The following is a 26,445-nucleotide window of genomic DNA, read 5'->3' on the forward strand; positions in this document are numbered from 1 at the left end:
GACCCCCACCTTCTCTTTTAGGCCTGAAGAGGGGGAAAAAACAGAGGCAGAAAATACACAGGTGCAGATTAAGTTAGTCTGGGCTAGACAGGCCTGGGAAGTGGGCGAGCTCTATGGTCAGTTTCCTTGGGGCCTGCTCATGCGGGGGAAGGGGCGTCTCAGTCCTTCAGAACCTCCACTTTCTGCATGAGGGAGTTGCTCTTAATTCAAATGGGGAGTCCCCAAATTCAGTATGATTTATGACAAAAACACATTGTCACAAAACCCGACGATTTCCACTATACCTGATAAGACTTTTTAAAACATTTTTTCCTAATTCCCAAACATATTTTCACTGTAGAACATTTTTAAATGTATAAAAGGATTACAAAAAAATTTTTTGTTCCATATTTGTTCACCATGTTCTTTTGCAATTAAAGGGAAACTAAATCTTTTAAATCACACAGAATGGAAAAGAAAAGTGTGAGTTTCTACTTTGGATTTGGAAATCCTAAATTTTGGTCACATAGAACAACAAAGCACACTTAGACAGAGACCTTGCTTGAGATTGGGTGGTACACTGCAGAAGGATGTGAAATTGTGAAATCCAGCCAGCTTGTAGAAGTGTACACAGCATAATATTCTCATGAGGGTCTGGCGGTACTGAGAAATTCATGTTCTCCTAATGGACCAAATCCTGCTATCGTCACTGGTAGGGCACAGCCCACAATCAGTGGAGGGATTCCTGAACTGTGTGACATTATCCCTAAGTTCTTATCACAGGCACTAAAATTCAGGCAATTAAAACAGAGAGAAAGCAAGGGAGTGCATGGAAACAGAAGAAGGATAGAAGTTTGTGGGTTATTGTGATCCTGCACTGACTGCCAACAGACTCTCTAGCTAAGAAGGAAAGACACAGATCTGTGAAGGGTGGTTTCTAACAACAGGTCATGTTGTCTGTGGTTAGAAGGAATTTGGGTAGGAAAGAGGATCAGCTAAGTGCTAAGCCAGGTTCTGTTAGTCTTAACTCCATGTATTCATGGAAATGATACCTGGTTTGGACTGATCTTAAGTTGTTCTCTAACTTCTGCAAGACCGGACCCGCATCTCAAAATGCATCTATTTACAATGTTGTATGTATATAACATACACCCCTGCCTTTTTTACCTTGGTTTCCATTGCATTCTTCAATTGCCAACTCTGATATGGAAATGAATAAAACTAACCCCTCCTCCACCTTCATTTTTTGTCACCTGCACAATAAAGAGTTGCTCAGATCATCTCTAATTTTCTCCCCACCTTAGCACTCCACCCTGTTTTGTTCTAAAGGCCACACTGTCCTGTGTCAGGCAGTTGTCAGCTTTCTGTCACCATAACAAATGCTTGAAATAATCAACTTATAAAGAGAAAAGGTTAATTTTGGCTCACAGTTTTGGAGATTCCAGTCCATGATTTGTTAAGCCCATAGCTTTTGGGCCTGCATCAAAATAGCTCATCAGGCTGGGAGTGCATGGCAGAGATGAACGACTCTATACTCTCATCATAGCCAGGAAGCAAAAATAAAAAAACAGCAAAGAAGAGGCTGAGTTTCCACAATAGCCTTTGAAGAACCTAGAGACCTCCTACCATGCCCTGTCTCTTAAAGGTTCCATACCTCCCAGTGGTACCACACTGGGAAACAAGCCTTTAACACATGAGTCTTTAGGGGACATTTGCTATCCAAACTATAGCAGGCAAGAACAGTGTGATCATCACTCCAGGTCACAGAGCTTACCTGGTGCTTCAGTAATCTCTTCTCCAAACCAAGTTCTTCACTAGTTATTCACTGTGTAGGCGGTTAGAGCTCCTGACACAATTCTTCAAGGAATAAAAAGGGGAAAGAAAGAAGATGTGGGTGGGAGGCAGTACTTTGCTTTTTTCCTCCCAATAATTGCTTCTTAGATTTTTCTTTTTTGCGTTTCAGAAGCACATTACTTATTAATTGATTACCACTTTTGTTTACACAGCAATTTCTCAGCAAGCAGTTTCTTAAATGATTTCTTGAGTAATTTCAACATTATCCTTAAAAGGTCTTTAAAGTGCTTGGAATGCACACAACTTTTCAAAATGGTCTACTATTTATCTCTGCTTAACTACTGTGGAGTGGGAGGTCCTGATCCTTCTTTAGAATAGTGAGGAAACTAAAACATGTTGATATTAAATACTTAAAAGTGGCAGAACTGTTTTTACAGGTCACTAAATAGTGCACAATCACAGTTCTGGAGGAGGACAGAGGGACCGCCCAGCATGAATCAAGTCACACAGACATCAAAATTCCCCAAATATTGTGCTAAGGCAGATAGTTAATTGGTGACAGCATCGAGATAAACACCCAGATAAATTCCCTCCCCATTAGGTATTTTTCTTCTAGGCTTGCTATCCTGAGCCAGCTACCTTGTGCCTGCTTCATGCTCTAGCCCTGACAATGCATAAAGGTCAGACATTGGAACTGTTGCCTTTAATCTCAGTCCAAAATTATAACTCCTTTATATCTCCTTTATATCATGGTTGAGTGAAACCAACTCACAGTGCTATAGAAAGTTAACTACCCAAGGAGTAACTGAGGACCCCAGGTCAGTTAGGTCATTTTGAATCTCTCCCCTGATGCCTGGGTGAACTTTGAAAGTATAAAATAGAATTGAGAGTGGGGTGTCTGAATTCACTAGAGATCAAGGATGAAGCAACTGAGAAAACAAGATCCAAAGCCAGCTCCAAAGAACAACTTTCCTCAATGGTACAAATGAACTTGGTAGAATCTAGTAGAACAGAGAATTTGAAGAAACCATGTGAAGTCATCCAGCTTATCCCTTGCTTTTAAGTAACTAACAGTGATCCACCGAATTACTTTCTGTGCCTTCAGACAGATATGTGGACTCCAACACATAGCATTTTGGGGACTTGAATTATTTCAAAGTATCCTTTGATAATTCTTTCCAGTATCTCACTAACACCAGCCACTCAGTTAATATCTAGCCTAAATCCTTCCTGCTGGCTTTGATACCTTGGGAGATATGGGAAAAAGAGCAGGTCTCCTTTTCTGAAATCTTTTCTCAATGTGTCCACTGCCCTTGTCTGGGCATGTTGAGAGCATGCAGGGGAGAATCTCAAAGAACATAGATTGTTTAATTCCCCAAATAATAAAATAAATCAGGGATAAAGTTATGGTTTTAATATTTTCAAATATTAGCTCTGTGATCGTAGGCAAATGATGTACCATCTATGAACTTCAATTTCTTCTTTTGTAATTCAGATATAATGCTTAAGCCAACTGGGATGGTACAGAGAAATTGGAACTCTTGTGCATTGCTGGTGGAAATGTAAAGTGGTACAACAGTTGTGGAAAACACTATAGCACTCCTCACAAAAGTTAACCATACCATCCAGCAATTACACTTCTGGGAAGAATTGACAGCAGCAACTCAAATAGATATTTATACAGCAATGCTCTGGAAGCATTATTCAAATAGCCAACAGATGGGAACAACCCAAATAATGAATAAGCAACATGTTGTGTGTGTGTGTTTGTGTGTGTATGAGTGTGTGTAACTTGGCCTTAAAAATAATTGAAATCCTCTCACACGTACAACATAGATAAACCTTGAGGACATTAGGTTAAATGAAATAATCAGACACAGAAGAACAAAGATTGTATGATTCCACTTACACACTCATAGAAATAGACCATAGAATGGTGGTTGCCAGGTTGAGGGGGTGGATAATTAGTGTTTAATGGGTACAGAGTTTCAGTTTGGGATGATAAAAAATTCTATGGCTGTACAATAGTGCAAAAGCACTTAATGACACTGAACTCTACACTTAAAACTAGCTAACATGTCAGTTTATGGTATGTAGATTTTATCACAATTTAAAAACAAAAATAATGGTCACTATATGTTTCCCACTCAGCAGAGGATATGGGGACACAGATATGATAGAAAATACTATTTTTTTCTATTTGGTTGGAGAGATAGGACAAATACACAAAACAATCATGACCAACAATTACTTTGTCATTATAGGCTGCTCTAAGAGGTGAGAGGAGCACCTAGTGACTGCTGGAATAGGGGTGGCTGAAGAAGGCTTGCTTCATGGATATGCAGACGTAGGTTGAACACAGATCTTTGATGGGCCAAACAAAATCTCAATTATATTCAGAAAGTATTTTTTTCCAGCAACTACTCCTCTTGTCTCAACCTAGAAAAATCAGCCATGTTCCTCCCTTTCCAACTTGAACTCTAGGGATCCTATGCACCATTGGTTAGTTGGTATTTTATATTACATAAGACCTTCATACCAAGAAATTGCTCAAAGAGCTAGAGGCAGGCAATCTCAAGAACCTGTTAGAAACTTGGAACTGGTAAGATTGTCAGAGAGAAAAACCCAAAGGTTGGGTATTGATTGACAAATTATCTGGGGCAAACTAAGATAAGCTGCAGCAAATCATTAATATCATTAGATAACCACAGCTTAATCCCAGTATAAAGTGGTATTACATTGCTGCGGTAAGTACGATCTTTTCAGTGTACCAAAACAATGAGGCTTTGCTGTGGTGATGACAGAAAGGGGTTACAGGGAGAGATTTTTGTCAAGAGCAACAGCATCAGGCTGAGAGATATAATGGAGAGAGCACAATGTTAGTAGCCGGATGATGTGTATTCAAATCCAAGTTCTATCGCTACCTTGTGATTGGGGACAATTATTTCACTTTTCTCAGTTTCTCATAGAAGGGCTATAGGCATAATTTAGTGGTAGAGTGCATGTTTAGCAGGCCTGAGGACCTAAATTCAATCTCCAACAGCAAAATAAAATAGATTCCAAAGGCAAAACATGCAAAGATTTTTATTGTCTTATTATTTCTAACACTAACTTCATAGATAAACATAATGAAACTTAAAATGCCATATCAAATTAATAAGATACTTCAGTTTATACATATGGCCATTAAAATATTTAAAGATTATGTAACTATTTTTTGGTTACTTGAAACTCTCATATTTTTGGTAGTTTAAGGATTTGAATGTTTGAATATAAATACAGTCCAATGTGTATATTTTCTCAATTAATAATGAAAAAGAAATAAATTACCCACATAAAATCAGACTTCTTTTTGTTTACAGTAAGATAATTATAAAAAAGACTTGTATGTTTAAAATGGCCTCTCAAGAACTCCAAACACAGAGGAATGTGGTATTGTCATGACTCCTTACTCATTCAACTGACATGAGTTATGAAAAGTGAAGTATAGCTAACACGCCTCCAAAATCCAGGAGACGGGCTTGGGGTATAGCTCAATTGGTAGAGTGTTGCCTCGCATGCATAAGGCCCTGGGTTTAATCCCCAGAACCACAAAAAAAAAAAAGAAATCAAAATCCATGGAAAAATGAAAAAAAGAAAGACATTGAACTTGGAAGTAATTAGCATAAGGCACTCTATGCCAGTCCTTTTTAGAAGTCTTTTTATGAAAAATGTTATGAATTAACAGATTATTTTTAAAATATTTGGACAAAAATATTATGAATCAATGCTTGTGGAATGTCTTCTAATTAAACAAAAAACGTCAATGGACAGTACTCAGATGTTAGAAAAATAATGAAATCGAGGAACATAGAAGAACTAATAAAAATCATAGCAAAAAAATAAACAATTTAGAAAATAATGAAAGTATTAAATCAAAACTCACATTTATGTTCTTGCATAGACCTTTAGAAACTGCAATAAATAAATACAATGCACATCATTAATGTTAAAAGATATATAAATGTTGATATTAAAAAGATTTTTAAAGAAGGGACACAGCAAAAATATTATAATCTGAATAAAAAGGCAAATATAGAAAGGCAAATATAGAAGTAAATAAAAATTATCAAAATTGAGTCTAAGGATGTGAGAACATGAATTATCAATAATGATAGAAAAGCTAGAGTCATAATAAAACTATGCCAAAATTAGACAATTTTACAGAGTTAAAAAAAGAAAACTAAATCAATAAAACATTTGGATATAATTTTTAAAAATTGAAAACAAAGTCCAGTGTTGCACTATAAGAATACAATATCATGATCTTATTTAAATATAGTTTTATTCTAAGAACTTGACTACCATGATAATTGTAATTTATTACAACAAGCAACTTAAGGGGATATATTTGATAGATGTCAAAACTTTTTGATAAAATTTAACACCCATTCCTTATTCAAACAATAACAACAAAGCCTCTTAGTAACTGGGAATGGGAGGAATCTCTTGAACTCAATTTAGCATGTCAACAACAAACCTAAAGCAAACTTACACTTCGCTGCCATCTCATTTTGGGTGAGAACCAGAGAAGTTTATTTCTCACCTAAGTACTAATCCAAGGTGATTGGTTTTGGTCAGCAGGAAGTTGTCCTGCATTCTGTCTCATGCTCTAGAATATGTGCAGCTCATGGCCCATCTTCTGGAACCTGATCAGCTGTATCCATCCCCCCAAAAGGATGGAGGGATACAATTGAGGGCTTTGTATGAGCCTGCCACAGCTGTCTGTTCAGGCTGTACTGCACTGAAGAGGACTTAGTCATGTGGCTGTGAGGGAAGCCAGAGGTGGACCCTGCTGTGTGCACAAAGGAAGAACTGGAAAGCAAATGGCTCTTTGCCACTGTCAGTTCCTCTGGCTACTGTGAATTGTCACATGTCCTTCTACATATGCATCATCTCCCCAAGAGAGATAACCACAAATTCCATGCAGTTGCTACTGTCGTCTCAAAGTTTAAGAATTCTGAGTACTGGACAGTCCAGTCATCAAATATGGATGTGATTCTTTATGGGTTGGTGAACTATGAACTAAAAAGTGTTTACTGATCCTCGCACCCTCCACCCAAAACAAGTGAGTGAAGCAGGGAAGAACTGCCATAAAACTCCCTTTTGGAAAACTGGGAATAGAAAACACAACAAATCTTACATCAAACGAAAACATTAGATTCATAATGGATCTATATTCAAACATGAAATAGCTGAGCACAAACACAAGACGTGAAATATTTTCTAAATTGTGGAGTAGGAAAGTCTCCTGAGTGTGGCACTATTCAGAAATGACTGTAAGGGAAGTATTTTTTTTTCATTGTAAAAGTAATCATAAAAATGTAAAATTCTACATCTCTGTAAATACCTTAAATAAAATTAGAGGTACATGTAATAAACATTTGCAACATAGACAGTAGTTAATATCCCTGATATCAATAAGAAAAAGGCATGCAACCTGAAAGAAAAGCAAAGGCTTTCCCTTTCAAGATGGGAAATTAAGTGCAAATAGCATGTTTCCTTCTCCTTTACTCCATTCTGTCCTTCCACTCTAAGCCTTAGACTTTTTTTCCCCCTTTTAAGTATGTAAAAGCATAGTTTTCTCTCCAAACTCAAAGAGATTATTGACTAATAGAAAATTAGGAGAATTTCCCTGAGAGTCTAAAAGTACACAAGATAAATTTGAAGAGGGTTGTTGCAGCCTGGGATTTATGCTGGAGCATTCTGAAACATCTACTACAGACTACAGGAGATTATCAAGGATACCCCAGGCCCAGAGGTGGTAGAAATTAGGGATAGAGAAGAGCCAGAAGTCAATGAAATGGCAGGGAAACAAATGGGTACCCACACTCTCCATGCACATGAACCCACTCTTCTCTCTACCCATGCATATCTGTCTGTGGGCAGGATTCAAGTTTAAGAAGGAGAGGCAGGGCCTGGCAATGCCCTGAAGGAAAAATTAAGCCTGAAATCAGGCTTCTGAGGCATCCAATTTTTCCTCAGGCTTAATTTTCCCAGCACACATTCCACCTTTTCCTCACTCTCTTTGAAAACTGTGGGCAGGGGTTGGGGGGACTGTTTTCAATTAGTAGCTATTATAGGCCCTCCAAAGCCCACTGTGGGAGTAGAAATATAAAGGGTATAGCAGGGAATTCAAGCCACACAGGTGCATCCACAATCAGGAACCAATAACATGTGGCACACAGTCACTATGAGAAATACACAACAACCATAATTATAGTAAAGGAAAAGTTAACAGACAACAAGCAAAGGACTTTTCTTAAGTTTAATCAGTATCTTCAGACACAGTATGATATCACAATAAGAAGTCAGGAACTGTCTGTGAAACAAATCAAAGTCAAACCTTCAAAATAAAAAATAATTATTAAAATTAAAAATTAATTAGATACAAATATAAAAATGGGTACAGCTGAAAAGGAATTTAGAAAGTCAAGAGCCAGGGGCTGGGGATGTGGCTCAAGCAGTAGCGTGCTCGCCTGGCATGTGTGTGGCCCGGATTCTATCCTCAGCAACACATACAAAGATGTTGTCTGCCGAAAACTAAAAAAACAAAATTAAAAAATTCTCTCTCTCTCTCTTTAAAAAAAAAAAAAAGAAAGTCTAGAGCCACAGAAAGCAGGACGTGGTGATGGAAGAAAGTTCTGTAAATCATAATATTTATTTATCAAATAATAATGAGAATAGAAGTGGTTAAGATCTGGATAAATAATAGGATAGATATAAGTCCTCAGGCTGAAATTGTCCAACAACTGTAGAACAAGATTTAAATGAATGAATGAATGATGAATAAGTAATCAGAAAAAAAAAGGCCCTACATATGTACAAGTTAAGGAGATAGTCAATATGCTTGAGGCTACAAATATAAAGAAAAACTGCTGAAGCCTCCAGAGAGGATAAGAAAAAGACTGGTCAAAGTAATTTTATGGGCAAAGTAATCATATCTGGCACTGTATTTTTCATGAACAATACGGGATGAAAAAGATATTGAACAATATCTTTAGTTTGCTGAAGAGAAAGAAGTTCAAGTCAAAATTCCTATGATCAGCCAGTATACCATTGAGATGAGAGGATGAAAATAAGACTTTTTATTCAAATATCCAGGATTTAGAAATTTTTACAACACAACAGATTCTTACTGAAAGCTGAAAGTACTAGTGAATATACATAGAAAATAAATCCAGGACTTAACAATGAGCTGCAGTAATATCTTACTCCATTTTCTGCTGCTATAATTAAGTACTACAGACTGGGTAATTTATAAAAAACAGAGGTTTATTCACCTCATGGTTCTGGAAGCTAGGAAGTCCAAAACCATGGCTTTGGCATTTGGTAAGGGCCTTCCTACTGTATCATAACATGACAGAGGGCATCACATGGAGAGACAGAGCAAGCCTGCTAGCTGAGGTCTCTCTTCCTCTTCTGATAAATGTCATCATAGGGTCTCTACCCTCATGACCTCATCTAATCCTAATTATTTTACAAAGGCCCTATCTCCAAACATTATAAATCTGGGGATTAAGTTTCCAACTCTGAAACTATTGGTAAGTGGAAAGCAAAGAAAATCATAAAATAATTTTTCCATGAAATATCACTCCAAAATTATTTTTTTAATTTTTATACCTTTATTTTATTTATTTATATTATTATATTATTATAAATAAATAAAATAAAGGTATAAAAACTCAGGACTTTGCCCATGCTAAGTGAGCACTCTATCACTAAGCCACAACACCAGCCCCTAAAATTATTTTTAAAAAAAAAAACTCTGACCCTAAAAGTTCCACCAGAAAACTTCTAGAACTAGTAAATAAATTCAGAAAATATAAAATCAACACCCGTAAAATCAAATGCATTTCTGTATATCAGTGATAAATCCTCAGAAAGGGAAATGAGGAAATCAACCCCATTTACAATAGCCTCAAAAAAATACTTTCGAATAAACTTAACAAAAGAGGTGAAAGATCTATATAATAAAGATTACAGAGCCCTAAAGAAAGAAATTAGAGAACACCTTAGAAGATGGAAAGTTCTACCTTGCTCTTGGATAAACAGAATTAATATTAGCAAGCTGACCATACTATCAAAAGCATTATACAGGTTTAATGCAATTCTGAGCAAAATCCCAATCACATTCCTCATAGAAATAGAAAAAGCAATCATAAAATTCATCTGGAAAAATAAGAGATCCATAATAGCTAAAGCAATCCTTAGCTGAAAGAGCAAAGCAGGTGGAATCACTATACCAGACCTTAAACTATACTACAGAGCAATAGTAACAAAAACAGCTTGGTATTGGTACCAAAACAGACCAATGGTACAGAATAGCAGACACAGAAACTAACACACAAAATTACAATTATCTTATATTAGACAAAGGCGCCAAAAACATGCAATGGAGAAAAGATAGCCTCTTCAACAAATGGTGTGGTGAAAACTGGAAATCCATATGCAACAAAATGAAATTAAACCCCTATCTCTCACCATGCACAAAACTCAACTCAAGGTGGATCAAGGATCTGGGAATAAAACTAGAGCCCCTGCTCTAATAGAAGAAGTAGGCCCTAATCTCCATCATGTGGGATTAGGCCCCAACTTCCTTAATAAGACTCCTTTGGTATAAGAATTAAAATCAAGAATCAATAAATGGGATGGACTCAAACTAAAAAGTTTCTTCTCAGCAAAAGCAACAAACAGTGAAGTAAATAGAGAGCCTATATCTTGGGAGCAAATCTTTACCTCTCACACATCAGATAGAGCACTAATCACTAGGGTATATGAAGAACTCAAGAAGCTAAGCACCAAAAAAGCAAATAACCAATCAATAAATGGGCCAAGAACCTGAACAGACACTTCTCAGAAGAGGATATACAATCAACAAATATATGAAAAAATGTTCATCGTCACTAGCAATTAGAGAAATGCAAATCAAAACTACTCAAAGATTTCATCTCACTCCAGTAAGAATGGCAGCTATTATGAAGACAAACCACAATAAGTGTTGGAAAGGATGGGGGGGGGNGGGGGGGGGGGGGGGGGGGGGGGGGGGGGGGGGGGGGGGGGGAAGGTACACTCATACATTGCTGGTGGGTCTGCAAATTGGTGCAGCCAATCTGGAAAGCAGTATGGAGATTTCCTGGAAAATTGGGAATGGAATCACCATTTGACCCAGCTGTCCCTCTCCTTGGTCTATACCCAAAGGACTTAAAAACAGCACACTACAGGGACACAGCCACATCAATGTATATAGCAGCACAACTCACAATAGCTAAACTGTGGGACCAACCTAGATGTCCTTCAAAAGATGAATGGATAAAAAAAATATTTCTGACACTCAGCAATAAAAGATAATAAAAATCATGGCCTTTACAGGTAAATGGATGGAGTTAGAGAAGATAAATCTAAGTGAAGTTAGCCAATCCCAAAAAACCAAAAGCTGAATGTTTTCTCTGATATAAGGAGGCTGATCCATAGTGGGGTTGGAATGGGAAGTGTGGGAGGAATAGACAAACTCTAGATAGAGTAGAGGGGTGGGAAGGGAAGATAGGGGGGATGGGGTTATTAATGATGGTGGAATGTGAGGACATTATTATCCAAAGTACATGTATAAAGACACAAATTGGTGTGAATATACTTTGTATTCAACCAGAGATATGAAAAATTGTGCTCTATATGTGTTATGAGAATTGTAATGCATTCTGCTGTCATATATAAATTTTAAAAATTAAAAAAAACACTCTGGTGCCAAAATTATAGATTATGTCAGCATGGGATATTTAAGGTGGAAGTGCAGATGATGATGAAGAATTGGCTAATTAAGAAGACAATAAAGTGATTAAATTCAGATACTATTAGGAAAAAAGTGGCCTCTTAAGACAAAGATTCTACATACCCACTGCAAAAATAAAAGTAGAATGTATAATTTCCACCAGTACATTACAAAAAGAGGCAAAGAACATTCCATTAACTCATTACAAGCCTGGGGAGGGAAACAAAAGAACATGAGATGGTAAAAGATCACAAATTGAAAACACACAATAAGATGGCAGAAGGGATCTAAATACATATTTTTAAATAATAATAAATATGGAAAATTTTGTTTCCTACAAGGCAAAATCTCAGGTTGTATTTTTAAAACTCTATTCACCTACTGAAGAAAATAAAAAACTGTGATGACCAAAAGTATAAAAACCTATAGCTTACCCAAAGGACTTAAAAACAGAATACTACAGGGACACAGCCATATCAATGTTTATAGCAGCACAATTCACAATAGCTAAACTGTGGGACCAACCTACATGCCCTTCAATAGATGAATGGATAAAAACAAATGTGGCATATATACACAATGGAATATTACTCAGCAATCAAAGAGAATAAAATCATGGCCTTTGCAGGTAAATGGATAGAGTTAGAGAAGATAATGCTAAGTAAAGTTAGCCAATCCCAAAAAAACAAATGCTGAATGTTTTATTTGATATAAGGAGGCTGATTCATAGTGGGATAGGGAGCGAGAGCATGGGAGGAATAGACAAACTCTAGATAGGGCAGAGGGGTTGTAGGGGAAGGGAGGGGGCATGGGGTTATTCATGATGGTGGAATATGATGATCATTATTATCCAAAGTACAGGTATGAAGACACAAATTGGTGTGAATATACTATGTATACAGCCAGTGATATGAAAAATTGTACTCTATATGTGTAATAAGAATTATAATATATTCCACTGTCATATATAAATTTAAAAAACCTATAGCTGCCAGTTACTAAAAGAAAGTAGAGGCACCATTGATATCAAAATAGAATTGAAAATAAAAAACATTAAAATTATCAAAAGAGGACATTTCACATTGCTAAGTAATATGCCAGAAAGATGGAATGATCATGAATTTAAATATCCCTAACCTGATTTTGAAATACCTAAAATAATTGGTAAAATCACAAAGGAAAATTAGCAAATCCACATCATAAATCATCTGTTTGAGTCTCCCACTAGGATATACTATGAATAAAAATACGGAGTATTTAAATAATAAACTTGGGCTGAGGTTGTGGCTCAGCAGTAGAGCACTTGCCTAGAATGTGTGAGGCCCTGGGTTCGATCCTCAGCACCACATATAAATAAATAGAATAAACATATAAAATAATAATAATAATAATAATCTTAAGTTTATGCCAATCGAAGTTCATAGAATTTACACCCAAAAAAGTAATATAATTCATTCATTTAACCAGATAACATTTGCAAAATATTGGTTCTACAGAAAGTCATAAAGGAATTGACAGTAATACCCACATATATACACTCACAAATATACATAGAAAACTGACCACAGTATATTAAAATTAGAAACATTTATTAAAAATTGAACCCAGTCATCTAGATTTTTTAATTCACTTCTAAATAACTCATTGCTTATACTGAAGTTTCCAATTATTTAGAAATGAATGAAAATGACAACATTCCTGTCCTATACAGAGTCCATGTAGTTAACTTTCCTCAATGTCTACTCAATAAATGGTTTTTAAAGAAATGGAAAAGGATAGTCAGAACTTCAAATCATAAAGAAAACACTGTGTGTTCATTATTCTATGAGCAGGATGCTTATTATAGAAAGATTTTCTTTGGCATGACAAAGTGAATACAAATGTTCATGTTAAAAAGAAGAGCCATAAAGAAAGTCAGATATCTGGGATGACTCCATTCATAAGACTCCTGGAAGGCTTTGTCATTATTGGTTGTATTCTAGTGTTTAAAAAACTTTTAAAAAATGAAATAGTAAAGTAATTAAGATTACAAGAGTTAAGTTTAGTGATAAACTCCCTACATAAAAGCAATATGCTCTATGAAAAGTCTTTGAAATAAGACAGGATGGAGAGAAGGTAATTCCAATGAAATTTTATCTCTAGGGGGATATATAATCAAACTCCTCCAGCATAAGTACTTTTCTATTATATTCTTATGTCTTGTTCATTTGTGCATACTCAGAGGATTTTATTCTAAGACTGTATCTATGGGTGAATAACCTTGGTGTCTGTAGATTTTATGTTAGTATAATATTTGTGTATATATGTGTTCATCAAATTAACAAATCAATGACAATTTATGGAACATGAAAAACTGAACTGAGAAATTCATTTGAGGAAAGAGGCTTTGTTGCTCCTGAACTTTTAAATATTGAACTTTATATTTTCTGAAGTGATATGATAATGTATTTCTAATGGCAAAAATGTATGGACACATAAAATGGTAAAGATGGGTTTATATCAAGGAGATAGAAAAAAATGAGGTTAGGAAGATATTTTGGAGCTCAATGGCATGAAGCCTTGAAAACTTTAACATGGGTGTGACCTTAGAAACATGCGGTACCCCTCTTAATCTTTTAATTTATACTAAGAGAAATTAGACCCCAAGAATCTCCAATTGCTTGTTAACACTTCCCATTTTATGGGAATGAATAAATTTGTGTTTGTAATGATCAATAGACAGGAGGTAACCAGTGAAGATTTTAAATTAAAATAAAAGAATAATATAATCATAATTGTTTTGAGGAGACCTCTAATGAATATTTTAGGATCAATCAGGTTGAGATCATGACGAATGAGAAGTCTCTCATAATGTGTCAGATCAGAGGTATTAAGAGCCAAGATCTGGAAATAGGGGTGGAGGACAGAAGTGGAAATATTGCTTGGAGTCTCTTCACTCAGACTACATATCACCACCTCCGCTCCTGAGTGTGTTGCTTAACTTCCCACAGTGTTCCATCATTATGAAAAATGGAGTTGATATAGATCATCTCTAGCAGTTCTGGCATCTGTGACCACAATGAGCATCTGAAAGCGGAAGGTCAAGGGTAGAGATGATCAGACCACATGACTCTTCCCTTCAACACAGCTCAGGTACAGATACCTGACGTAGGTTAGTTTGATCTTATTCTCTCTCTCAACACAAAAATTGGGGATATGTTACAGACTGTGTTAATGGTAGAACTCTAAACAGAAAGTCTGGGGACTCTTATTATTGAGGTTCCAAAGTTTCTGTACATTAACTGTCTAAATTTTTCCTGGAATCCATACAATACCCTATATTTTTCCAGAAATTTCTTTTTCAGTTAAACAAACCCAACTTGATTTTTCATGTTTTAAAACAAAAAGGTTTTGACTTAAGAATGCTTAATAGACTAGGTAAAATTTGCTAGCTGTGTTTCTGGATATTTTCTATCAAAGAAATGTTGCCTACCATCTTCCCACTACACATACACAGACACACACCACATACATACACACACCACATGCACATACACATACCACACATGCAAACACATACCTCAGAAAGTCTCTAAGTAATCTTTAAGTTTCAACTTCAACTTGTCAGCAAAGCACATATATCCAAAATAGTAAAAATATCAAACAACTAAACATTTCCCTCTTTCTTAACATTCTATACTGTGAGGAAACATTTTATTGTAGAAATTTTATTATAATTATTATTATAGTCATTATGACTCAAAAATTCATTGAGTCCAACAGTGTTTTCCATTGCATGTTAAGAAGAAAGTTGTTATTTTTGTCATTACTGAAGAATTCTACCTAATAGAAGTTATTTAAAGAACAGCTTTTTGTTTTGATTTGATTTGATGAGATTTTTTAAACAAAGAGGACATGTTCAAGCTCTGGTTTGGCTACTTGACAACTGCTTAAACTTGCCATTTCACCTACCTTGATGAGGCTCCATCCAAGACAACTGTTATGGTTTGAATCTTAAATGTTCCCCAAGGCTCCTGTGTTATAGGCTTGTACCCTGGCAGATGGTGCTACTGGGAGGTGGTGTAACCTTTAAGAGGGGAGGCCTAGAGGAAGGAAGGAAGAAAGGTCATTGGAGGTATGCCCTTGAAAAAGATATTGAAACACTGGCTACTCCTTTCTTTCTTTCTTTGCTTCCTGATCACCATGAGGTGAGCAGCTTTGCTATACCACATCCTTTCCTACTGTGATGTTCTACCTCTCCACAGGCCCAAAGCAGTGGAGCCAAGTGATCATGGACTAACTGAAACCTCTGAAACTGTGAGCCAAAATAAATATTTCTTCCTCTGAAGTTTTGTATCTCAGGTATTTTGTCACAGCAATGGAAAGGTGACTATGATAACAGCCTTCAGCACTGAGATGTTAACTGGCTGCCTCAGGCTGATGCCACTACCCTTTGTCGGAGAGCAATAGGGAAAGGGGTGCTGGGATCCTGGCTTCCTCATTAGTGCATATCCCTTCAGTTGTATTTTTGTTTTATGTTTTGAGACCTCTATTTTGTGCAGCTCTGATTACCCTAATTATTAATAGCTCTGATTATTATTCTCACAGAAGGCAAACATCACCCAACATTTATGGAGTATTAGGGACATTACTCAGTCTCATATCAGTTTCAATTCCCTTAATCTCACCTCCGAGTTCAGGTCCCCACTAGAATAACATGGGAAATAATACAGAGTAAAATCAGAATTTTCCTCCCTCAATCTCTCTCCAAAATGTTTCCATGGTGACTTCGGTTTCTAAGTCACCAGTAACTATCTGTAACTATCTGATGTTTGCCCAAAAATCCTCATGAGGTATCTTGTTACTTTCTAAGTATGGCTCTAAGATCCTTCAACTCCTTTCTCTTTTCTGTCCATCTCAAGATTTGGATTTAGAGAAGAAATCCAATAGTCAATACTAGTTTGACAACTTATCTTTTTTTAGAAATGAAGAATCTGAAGAACAAAGAGATTTTAGTAGCTACACAAAATCACACCCTAAGTAAATGGAGGAGATAGGATTTGACATCAAGCATTCTGATTCTAGAGTCTTTGTGTTTTAGGACACAGCTATGAAGATATTATCCAGTTAAAAATTAATTATGTCAATATTCAAATATATCAATGAAATAGAATAAACAGTACAGTGGGAGATCAATAATATGAGGATTTTTTAAATAATAAAAGCATAATTTCCAATTACTATAGAAAATGGATTTTTCAGTAAGTGTTAGCAAAACATATTAATGTGAGACCTTTCCCTACTCTTCATGCAAAAATAAATTCCAGATTGATCCAAGAAGTAAATATAAAAAACTGAAATCACAAAGGCACTAGAAGAAAACATAGAAGAAATTTTTAGCAAGGAAGACTGTGTAAGAGAAGATATAAAACCGATACAGCTTCAGAAATATCAATTCTACTTCTGGGACTCTATCCTACCAGTAGACTTACATATGGCTGCAAAAATATGTACACTTAATGCTTACTGAAAGCATCATTTTTATAGTTTTTGTTGATATTGTTTTAATTGCAAAGGACTTAATGTCCTAAGTGTGCATCATGGGACATGAGAGTTAGTTCAATAAATATGATATATAATATAGATATATATATACTTGTATAGCAGCATTAAAGCCAATATTTTGTAACAAGTTTAGAAGACTTCACTATCTTTGACTATTAGCTTAGAAAAGGAAGCTATGAGAGCAAGACATTTTCATGAGACAGAATATCAAGGATCATAAAAAAATACTTGAGAGTTAATGATCAAGGTTGGAAAGTGCATGGATTGCTGGTGACAGAATCAATTGCTACAGCTTCTTTAGAGTAGAGGGCAATTGATAATAACTGCCATCACTTGATAGCTGTGTGATGTTGAGCTTTATTTCCCTCATTGGCAGACTGAAAATAACTAACACTCATTTTGTTTCAATGCTTAAATGAGAAACAGTGCTAAATGCATAGATGACACTTAGGAAATACTACCTTGTGATTTGGCTCAAAATGCCAGGATAAAAATACCATAAATTGTATGACTAAAAAACAGGGTCTTTTTCCTCATAGTTATGGAGACATGGAAGTCCAAGATCAAGGTGGCAACAAGACTGGTTTCATTCTGAGGCCTGTCCCCTTGGCTTGTAGGTAGATGCCATCTTGTGAGTGCTCACGTGACTTGTCTGTGTGAATGGGTGCTAGGGGAGAAGTAGAAAGTAAGATCTGTGGTGTCTCTTCTTACAGGGGCCTCACCTCCATGTCCCCATGTAACCCAGCTATGTCCCAAAGGCCTCATCTCCAAACATCATCACACTAGGTGGGTGCTAGGGCTTCAACATATGAATTTGGAGTGAGGAATATAAACATCAATCCATAACTCCTCTGTGAACAAAAGCACATTTCTGAAAATGAAAAATACTTGCCCAGGCCTCAGTTTCTGTTGGAACAGATGCCACGGAATCTTATTCCAGAATTTCATGTGAAAGCTGAGATTTCATTTTGATGTTGGAGAATGTATTCTACAGTTTTCTTTTTAAGCCCTGAGGCAGGGACAGGATCATCCTATGATGCATACAGCAGCTTTCCTATCCCCATCAGAGGTTTGCAAAGGCATTTCTTACTGATCCATTTCAGTGACAATAAAGAACTCAGGAAGGCAGTGAGGGTGATGGGACACAAAATCAAATGGGCTTTGGACACAGGACAGTTCACATAATGCTTAATTAAAACTTCTCTTAAGCTTTATTGGCAAACCATCCAGAAGGTAGAAACACACTGGGGATCTTTTACACATCTGCCTTTATTCTGATCTGATTTCACTTGCCACAATAATAACATAATTTTTCTATAAAAAGACTTTAGAGAATTTTCTGTTCCTTTAAATAAATTTCTTTGCATAAAAAAGACTTCAGGGAGTCTTTATTAAAGATTTTCTACTAAAAAAGACTGATTTCACTCTCTGAAGTCCAAACTGTTTTCCAAATAATTAAGGCAAACTTCAACACTCTCCTGAAAACACTTCCCATCAGATCACTGGTACCTCTCTCATGGAGAGGCCAAAAGCATCAAAAATGCTTTTCATTGGCTGCTGAATTTCTGTCAATAGTTTTCATGTGTATTCTATTCCACATGATCATTTTTATTTACATCTTTGACGCCTTTCCCAAATCAAAGCCAAGCTGAATCTTAAGACGTCTTAAACCCACTCCCTCTTGGCTTCTCGAACACCTTTAACTCAGCCATCTCCATCATTTCTTTAAGATCAAGCTCTATCTTTCCTCTGGCTTCTTCTCTGCAGCTCATTAAACCTTCATATTAGGCCAAGAATTTTAAAAAATCCATTCTCAATCCTAAGACTCATTCTAGCTACTGTTTACTTTATCATTGCTACACTTTCTTAGTATAACACTGGATCTAATTGTTAAATCTTGTGAAAATATTTAAATCCAATTGCCCTGAATCATAGAGAAGCTTTAACAATGCCCTAAAAGAAGCTCCTCAAAATTATAAGAAATATGAAAAAAAGAAAAATAGAATATAAAATCTGCAATATTGATGTCATAAGATCCACATAGAAAATCAATTTTATTGATTTTCTAGTAATGAACAATTCAAAAAATGAAACTAAGAAAACAATTTTATTTATAATAGCATTAAAATGACAAAATATTTAAGAATAAATTTAACAAAAAAGTATAATATTTGTATAAGGAAAACTGTAAAATCCACTAAAAGAAATTAAAGAAGACCTAAATGAATGAAAAGAGTCAGAAGACATATCCTATTAAAATATTGAGACTCCCTAAATTGATCTACGGATTTGATGAACTCCATTTCAAAAATCCCATCTGGTTTCTTTACAGAAATTGACAAACGACCTTAAAATTCATATGGAAATGCAAGGGAACCAGAGCCGCCAATCTTGGAAAAGAATAATGGAAATGGAGAACTCCCATTTTTTAAAAAATGTACTACAAAGCCATTCTAATCAAGACTGTGTAGTAAGAGTAAGACATACAGATCAATAGACTAGAGAGTTCAAAAATAAACCCTCACATTTACGGTCAAATGTTTGTGACAAAGTGCCAAAAGATTCAATGGAGAAAGAACAGTCTCTCCAACAAATGGTGCTGGCACAATTACATATCCAAATGCCAAGAATAAAGTTGGAACTTTAGGTTTCAGCCCTACATGTAAAAAACTTGGAAGTCATCACTCCCAATTGTATAACAATTTAAAAAGTAATGAAGAAACTGAAAATCAAAGACTGTTAGGGAACACTTGAAGGAACCGAGATTGTAAGGTAAACAGCTAACCCAATCTGGACAAATATTTGCATCTAGAGAGTCAGTGAGACTTGCTTACCTGGAGCAGAAGTCACTGGAGCCATAAATTGATAGGAACATTTAAATAGCAATTTTGGCAAATTGCTGGAGACTGTGTGGGGTCTATTATGAGAGTGAGAAACTCCTTGGAGCCTCAGCAAAATGGAGGATGTCTGCATGTTCATGAGCTTTACCTCCAGGATCCCTGCCACAGTTTCATAGTAAAGAGCCAAGGAAAATTTCATGGTCGTAGGTATACAGAACAGTTCCTGTTTTGAAATAACCCTTGAGCAAGTTCCATAAACAAGACTCAGTGTTTAGGGCAAAGGCTTTATCAGGGGAAAATGCATTGTCCTATCACCAGTCCCCTCTGCCCTTCCAGTCTAACCTAAGTGCTGGGGGTAAGAGAGCTAAGAAACATTCATGAAAATCAAATGCCAGGGAACCAGGTGCACCAAAACACTGGAATCTAGCCACAAGATTGTAGAATGCTCCCCCTCTTCAGTACTTTACCACTACACCAATAAGGTTCTAATATAAACACATTCTAGAAGGAAAAGTACCAACCAATATATCTCTCATGAGCATAAATGCAAAAATACTCTTAAAAATATTAGCAAATAAAATCCAACAATACATAAAACATGACCAAGTGGGATTATTTCAGATATACAACCCTAATTCAACATTCAAATCAATATAACTCACCACATCAATCAGTATAACCCACCACATCAAATAGCTAAAGAAGAAAAATTGGGATAATATCAATTAACACAAAGCATTTGACAAAATCAAATATAATTTTTTTTAACTGGAACACTCAACAAACTAAGAATAGTTATCAAGTTTAGGAAACATCTCAACATCTGAAAAACAAAACAAATAACCCTGCAACTAGCTTCATACTGAAAAACTAAGTGTTTTCCCCATAAAATTATGAGCAAAGATATTCCTGTCTCACTATTCTTATTTAACATTATATTGGAAGTCATAGCCATATGATTAGACAAGAAAATTAGGGAGAATAAAAAACTATCTTCTTGCACAGATGACATTGCTATCTTTGTAGCATACCTCTAATGATAGACAACAATAAAAAAAATCTCCTGGAATTGATAAATGATTATACCAAGTTTAAAGGATAAATGATTAATACACAAAAGTCAATTGTTTTTCTATACGCCCGCAAAGAACAACTGAAATTTGAAGTTTTTTAAATGCTATTTATAAAACCACCTCAATATGACTAAGAAATCAGTTCTTCACACCTTGATCTATAGATCCAACATAATCCCAATAAAAAAATCATAGAAAACTATTTTATGGATATCAGTGAACTAATTCTAAAGTTCATATGGAAAGGAAAGAGACCTACAATACCCAACACAATACTGAAAAAGAATAAAGTTGAGGAATCAAAATTAGCTCACTTCAAGACTTACTATGACATTACATAGTAATTATGGCACTGTTTCATAGATGGTGTGGTCCTGGATAGAGAATAGATGCATAGATCAATAGAATGAATAGAGAGCCCAGAAATAAATCTACAATAGTAGCCAGCTGATCTTTGAAAAGGAGTAAAAGCAATTCAATGGAAAAAGGAGTGTTATGTCACTGAATGTTCTGGAACAACTGGAAGGCTATATATGAAACACAAAAGTAGACAGAGACCTTAAATATTTAAAACAATTAACTCAAGAAGGATCATAGGCATAAATGCAAATACAAGACAACACTTTCAAAAAATGTAGGAGAAAATAATTAACTGGACATAATTAAAATTAAAATAATTAATTTTAATTTATTCTGCAAATGATACTGTTAAGATAATGAAAAAACCCACAGAATGGGAGAAAACATTTGAAAAACACAAATATAGTAAAAGCATGTATCTAAAATATACAAAGAACTCTTAAAATTTAAAAGCTGGGATAGGGGCTATAACTCAGTGGTAGAGCACTTCTCTCATATATTCAAGGCCCTGGTTGAATCCCTACCACAGGAAAAAAGGGTTTTTTAACAACAACAAAAACATTTAAAAACTGGGCAAAAAATATGTGTTGGAGAAAAGATAGCCTTTTAAACAAATGAGAAAACTGGATATCAATGTATAGAAAAGAATAAAACCAGATATCTCTTTCACCCTGCACAGAAGTCAAACACAAATGGATCAAAGACTTAGGAATTCAACGAGAAATTTTGCAATGGCTAGAAGAAGAAAACATAGAGTCAACATTCTGGTGCAGACACTGACTTCCTTAACAGGACCTCTAAATCTCAAGAAATAAACCAAGAATTAATAAGTGGTACAGAACCAAACTAAACAGATTCTGCACAGAAAAGGAAATCATTGAGTGAGAAGAGAAAGCCTACAGAAGGGCAAAAAATCTTTTCCAGTTAGTCCTCTGACTGGGGATTAATATCCAGAATATATGAAGCACTCAAAAAGCTTAACACTAAAACAAACAAATAAATAACGTAATCAATAAATGGGCAAGAGAACGAAACAGACATTTTTTCAAAAGAAGAAACACCAATGGCCAAGAAATATATGAAAAAAATTTAATATCCTTAGTAATCAGGGAAAATCAAGTTAAAGTGAGATTTAATCTCACTCCAGTCAGAAAGGCCATTATCAAGAATACAAATAATAATAATGCTGACAATGATGGGGGAGCCAGGTACACTCATACATTGTTGGTGGAACTGCAAATTAGTACAACCATTCTAGAAATCAATTTGGAGATTCTTCAAAAAAACTAGGAATAGAACCATCATATGACCCAGCTATCCCACTCCTTGACATTTATCCAAAAGGACTGAAATCAGCATACTCCAGTTATGCAGACTCATCAATATTTATAGCAGTGCAACTCACAATAGCCAAGTTATGGAATCAGTTCAGGCTCCTATCAACAGATGAATGGGTTAGGAAAATGTAGTATATACGCACCATGGAATTTTACTCAGCCATAAAGAAGAATAAATATATGGCATTTGCAGGTAAATGGATGGAATTGAGAACATCAGGCTAAGTAAATAAGCCAGATGCAGAAAATCAAGAGTCAAATGTTCTCTCTCTTATGTTGAATTTAAAGCAAAGGGAAAAAAGGGGGAGATCAAATGTCATACAGAGAAAGGGAAGATCAGTAGATTAAAAAGAGATTGAGAGGGAGGAAAGAAGGATAGGAAAGGGAAGAAAATACTGAATGAATTTGACAAAATTACTCTATGTGTGAATACAGATATACCACAGTGAGTTCCACCTTTATGTATATCTACAAAGAACCAATTAAAAAGTAAATTTAAAAATGAATGAAAAGAAGACCAGTAGAATAGATGAAGGAGAATAAGGGGAGAGAGGAGGGAAGGGAATAGGTGGGCACCAGGGACTGAAATGGAATAAATTTGCATGTATGATTATGTCAAAATGAATCTAACCATTATGTATAACTATAAAGCACTAATAAAATCAATAGGATTGGGCAAAATATCTAAACAGACACTTCACCAAAGTAGGTAGATAGATATAGACAGACATAAACATATGACAAATTAGGATATGAAAAAGTGCTCAACATTATACTTAAAGAATTGCAAATTATAATATTAATGAACTACTACACACCTATTAGAATCTCCAAATCACTGACAATACCAATTACTAGCAATGATGCAAAGCAAAAGAAACTCACATTCATTGCTGGTAGGAATATAAAATTGTAAGGCCACTTTGGAAAACTTTAAAAACTAGACACAAAAGCTAGCAATGGTATTCCTATGTATTAATCAAATGTCTTGAAAATGTGTCCGTAAAAAACCTTCATGCAAATATTTTTAGCAAGTATATTTAAAATTTCCAATAAGTAAAAGAAAGTAAGATATCTGGCAATAGATGAATATATAAACAAACTGTGATATATCCACACAGTGCAACATTACTCAAACAGAGCTAGTAAGCCACACAAGGAATATATGGATCTTAAATGTATATTGCTAAATGAAATAAGTCAATCCAAAATGTTATCATATATATGGAATTATATGATTTTAATTGCATGACATTCTAGAAAATGCACAATAGAGACGTTTAAAAGATCAAACATTGCCAGGAATTTTGAGAGAGAAGAGGAAGTTTTGAATAAGTGAAACTATTTTGCATGATAGTTTAATTGTGTATATATGATACTATGTATTTACCAAAACCTATTGAATTTTATAGCACAAAGAGCAAATCTTCATTTATGCAAATATTTAAAAATCACTTAGGAGATCAGGGGAATCCCAGAACAGAATGAACAATGTTACATTTAAAAATGTATCAAACAACCTCATTGAAGGGAAAGAGGAAATGGTGCTGACCTCAGTACTTTAGATATGAGTGGAGTCTGTAAAACTAAAAGCTAAAGAAATTGTGCATAAGCTCTATATTCTAGTTGATAATTTTTTCCAATGCGAATACAAGTTAACTGTCTTGGTATTGCTGCATATTGGAGTTGCACAATTGATTAAATGGATGAAGGACAGTGGGAGCCAGGTTTTCCATTGCAGGGGGCAGGGATTTACAACAAGCAAGGGGAAGAAAATAGAATGATCTATGTGGTAATGGATAGGGCTGAAGACAGCATAACTCATGTTTAGCTTAATATAGATGCAGATATTGCATATAAAAGTATTTGTATGTGTGCGAGGGTTTCTGATACCATTCTACAATATTAGGAACCCAGGATTCCTTGGAGAAATGACTGATTCTGGGACTGGGATAAGAACTAAACACACACATGTGCATGCACACACATACACACACACACACAAACCACATACACACACAGAGTGAGAGGGTGTGTCTGAGGCACATAGGATACAACTCAGTAAATTTCCCAGTGTCCAAAGTTGGAACAAACCAAAACCACAAAAGAAAGTAATATTGGATTATAATTCAAAGTATAGGACAATTTTCCATGAATCCACACTTACTTAAATAAGTAATTGATCAAATAAATAAATAAGGAAGAAGAGATATATCTCCCATGCAGAAATTTCTAGATAAATTACACAGATACTTCATCCTTCAAAGAGGTTCTGCCACACTCCCTCAGGCATATGAACACTTTCTCCTGAAGACACAACGTGGAAAGGGGAAGAAACAAAGAATAACTCTACCATAGAGAAAACCAACAAATATTATCTCATCTAGGTGATCAAGGTAAACATCAACCATACTAAGTCAAATTGATACTATGGTATAAGGTGATGAAAAGGTCACTTCTCATCTATGGTTTTTCCTTTAAAAAATATACAACTCCATTCTGGTCACAGCCTAATCATGAAGAGAACATCAGTTAAATTCCAGGGTGCATATTACTTTTAAATTTAGAGCATATCTGACCAATTCTCAAAGATGTCAAAGTCATCAAAAGCAAGAGATGTCTGGGAAACTGTCATAGCCAGGAGGAGCTGAAGGAGACAGGATGACTTAATGTAATGTTGGTATCCTTGACAGGATCCTCCAACAGGGGAAAGAGGGGGCCTACACAAAATGTAAGGAAATCTGGATAAATTCTGAACTTTGCTTCATATTAATGTATAAATGTGGATTTATTGATTACCAGAAATATATCATATGAATAGGAGAAACTGGATGTTAGGGCATATGAAGCTTTTTGTACTATTCTCTGAGTTTTCTATTAATCTAAAACTGTTCTGAAAAGTAAAGTTTAAAAAGTGAAATTGAACCCCTTTCTCATATCATACAAAAAAAATCTTACTCAAAATTAATTACAGACTGACATCTGAGAAGTAAAAGTATGTTGCACTTAGGAAAAATGTAGAAGTAAACCTTTGTGACCTTAGTTTCTTAGTGGTATCTTAGAAATGACAATAAAAATCACAAGTGAAAAAAAATACACAAATTTAACTTCGTAACATTTTAAAAATATGTGTCCTTCCAAAGATACCATCAAGAAAGAAAAAAGAAAAACCAAATAATGAGATAAAATATTTTCAAATCTTTATGTGTGGTAAAGGACTCATGTACACAATTGAATGTTCTGGGTATGAATATGTAATTCAGTTGTAATAATAAACAGGTAAATAACTCCAATAATAAAAGACAACAAACCCAATTTTAAAATGGATAAGGGATCTGAACTGACATTTCTCCAAGAAAACATGGAATGACTTGTGAGCACATGGAAAGATGTTCAACATCATTAGCCATCAGACAAACACATGTCAAAACCACAAGGAGATGTCGCTTCATACCCACTGGGATGGCTCTAATTTAAAATGGCAGATAATGTACATTTGGAGAAGGGGGAACCCTTGTTTGTTGCTGGTAGCAATGTAAAATGGTGTAGCTGCTTTAGAGATATAGAGCCAAACTCCTCCTCCATATCTCTATCTCCACTAGCCTAAAGTCCCACAGTAGCCTCTGACTATCCTCCTGCTCTGTGATCCTACAATGTGCTGTGGACCTCCCAAATCTAAAAGGCGTAAGTGGCAGTAGAAGTCAAAGTTC

The 26,445-nt window shown here is 35.3% G+C and overlaps 1 protein-coding gene across 1 annotated transcript in view; it reads right to left on the reverse strand.

Moving 5' to 3' along the window:
* Positions 1-26,445, reverse strand: part of Tdrd15 (tudor domain containing 15) — a 57,012-nt gene that overhangs the window by 28,472 nt on the left and 2,095 nt on the right. The window contains exons 2-3 of the mRNA XM_048804956.1: positions 15,533-15,663; positions 1,754-1,836 (exon numbers count right to left, since the gene is read on the reverse strand). The gene's annotated coding sequence lies outside the window, so the exon portion shown is untranslated. The remainder of the gene's footprint in view (positions 1-1,753; positions 1,837-15,532; positions 15,664-26,445) is intronic.

This window comes from Marmota marmota, unplaced genomic scaffold, assembly GCF_001458135.2.
Source record: "Marmota marmota marmota unplaced genomic scaffold, marMar, whole genome shotgun sequence".
In the NCBI taxonomy this organism is placed as follows: domain Eukaryota; kingdom Metazoa; phylum Chordata; class Mammalia; order Rodentia; family Sciuridae; genus Marmota; species Marmota marmota.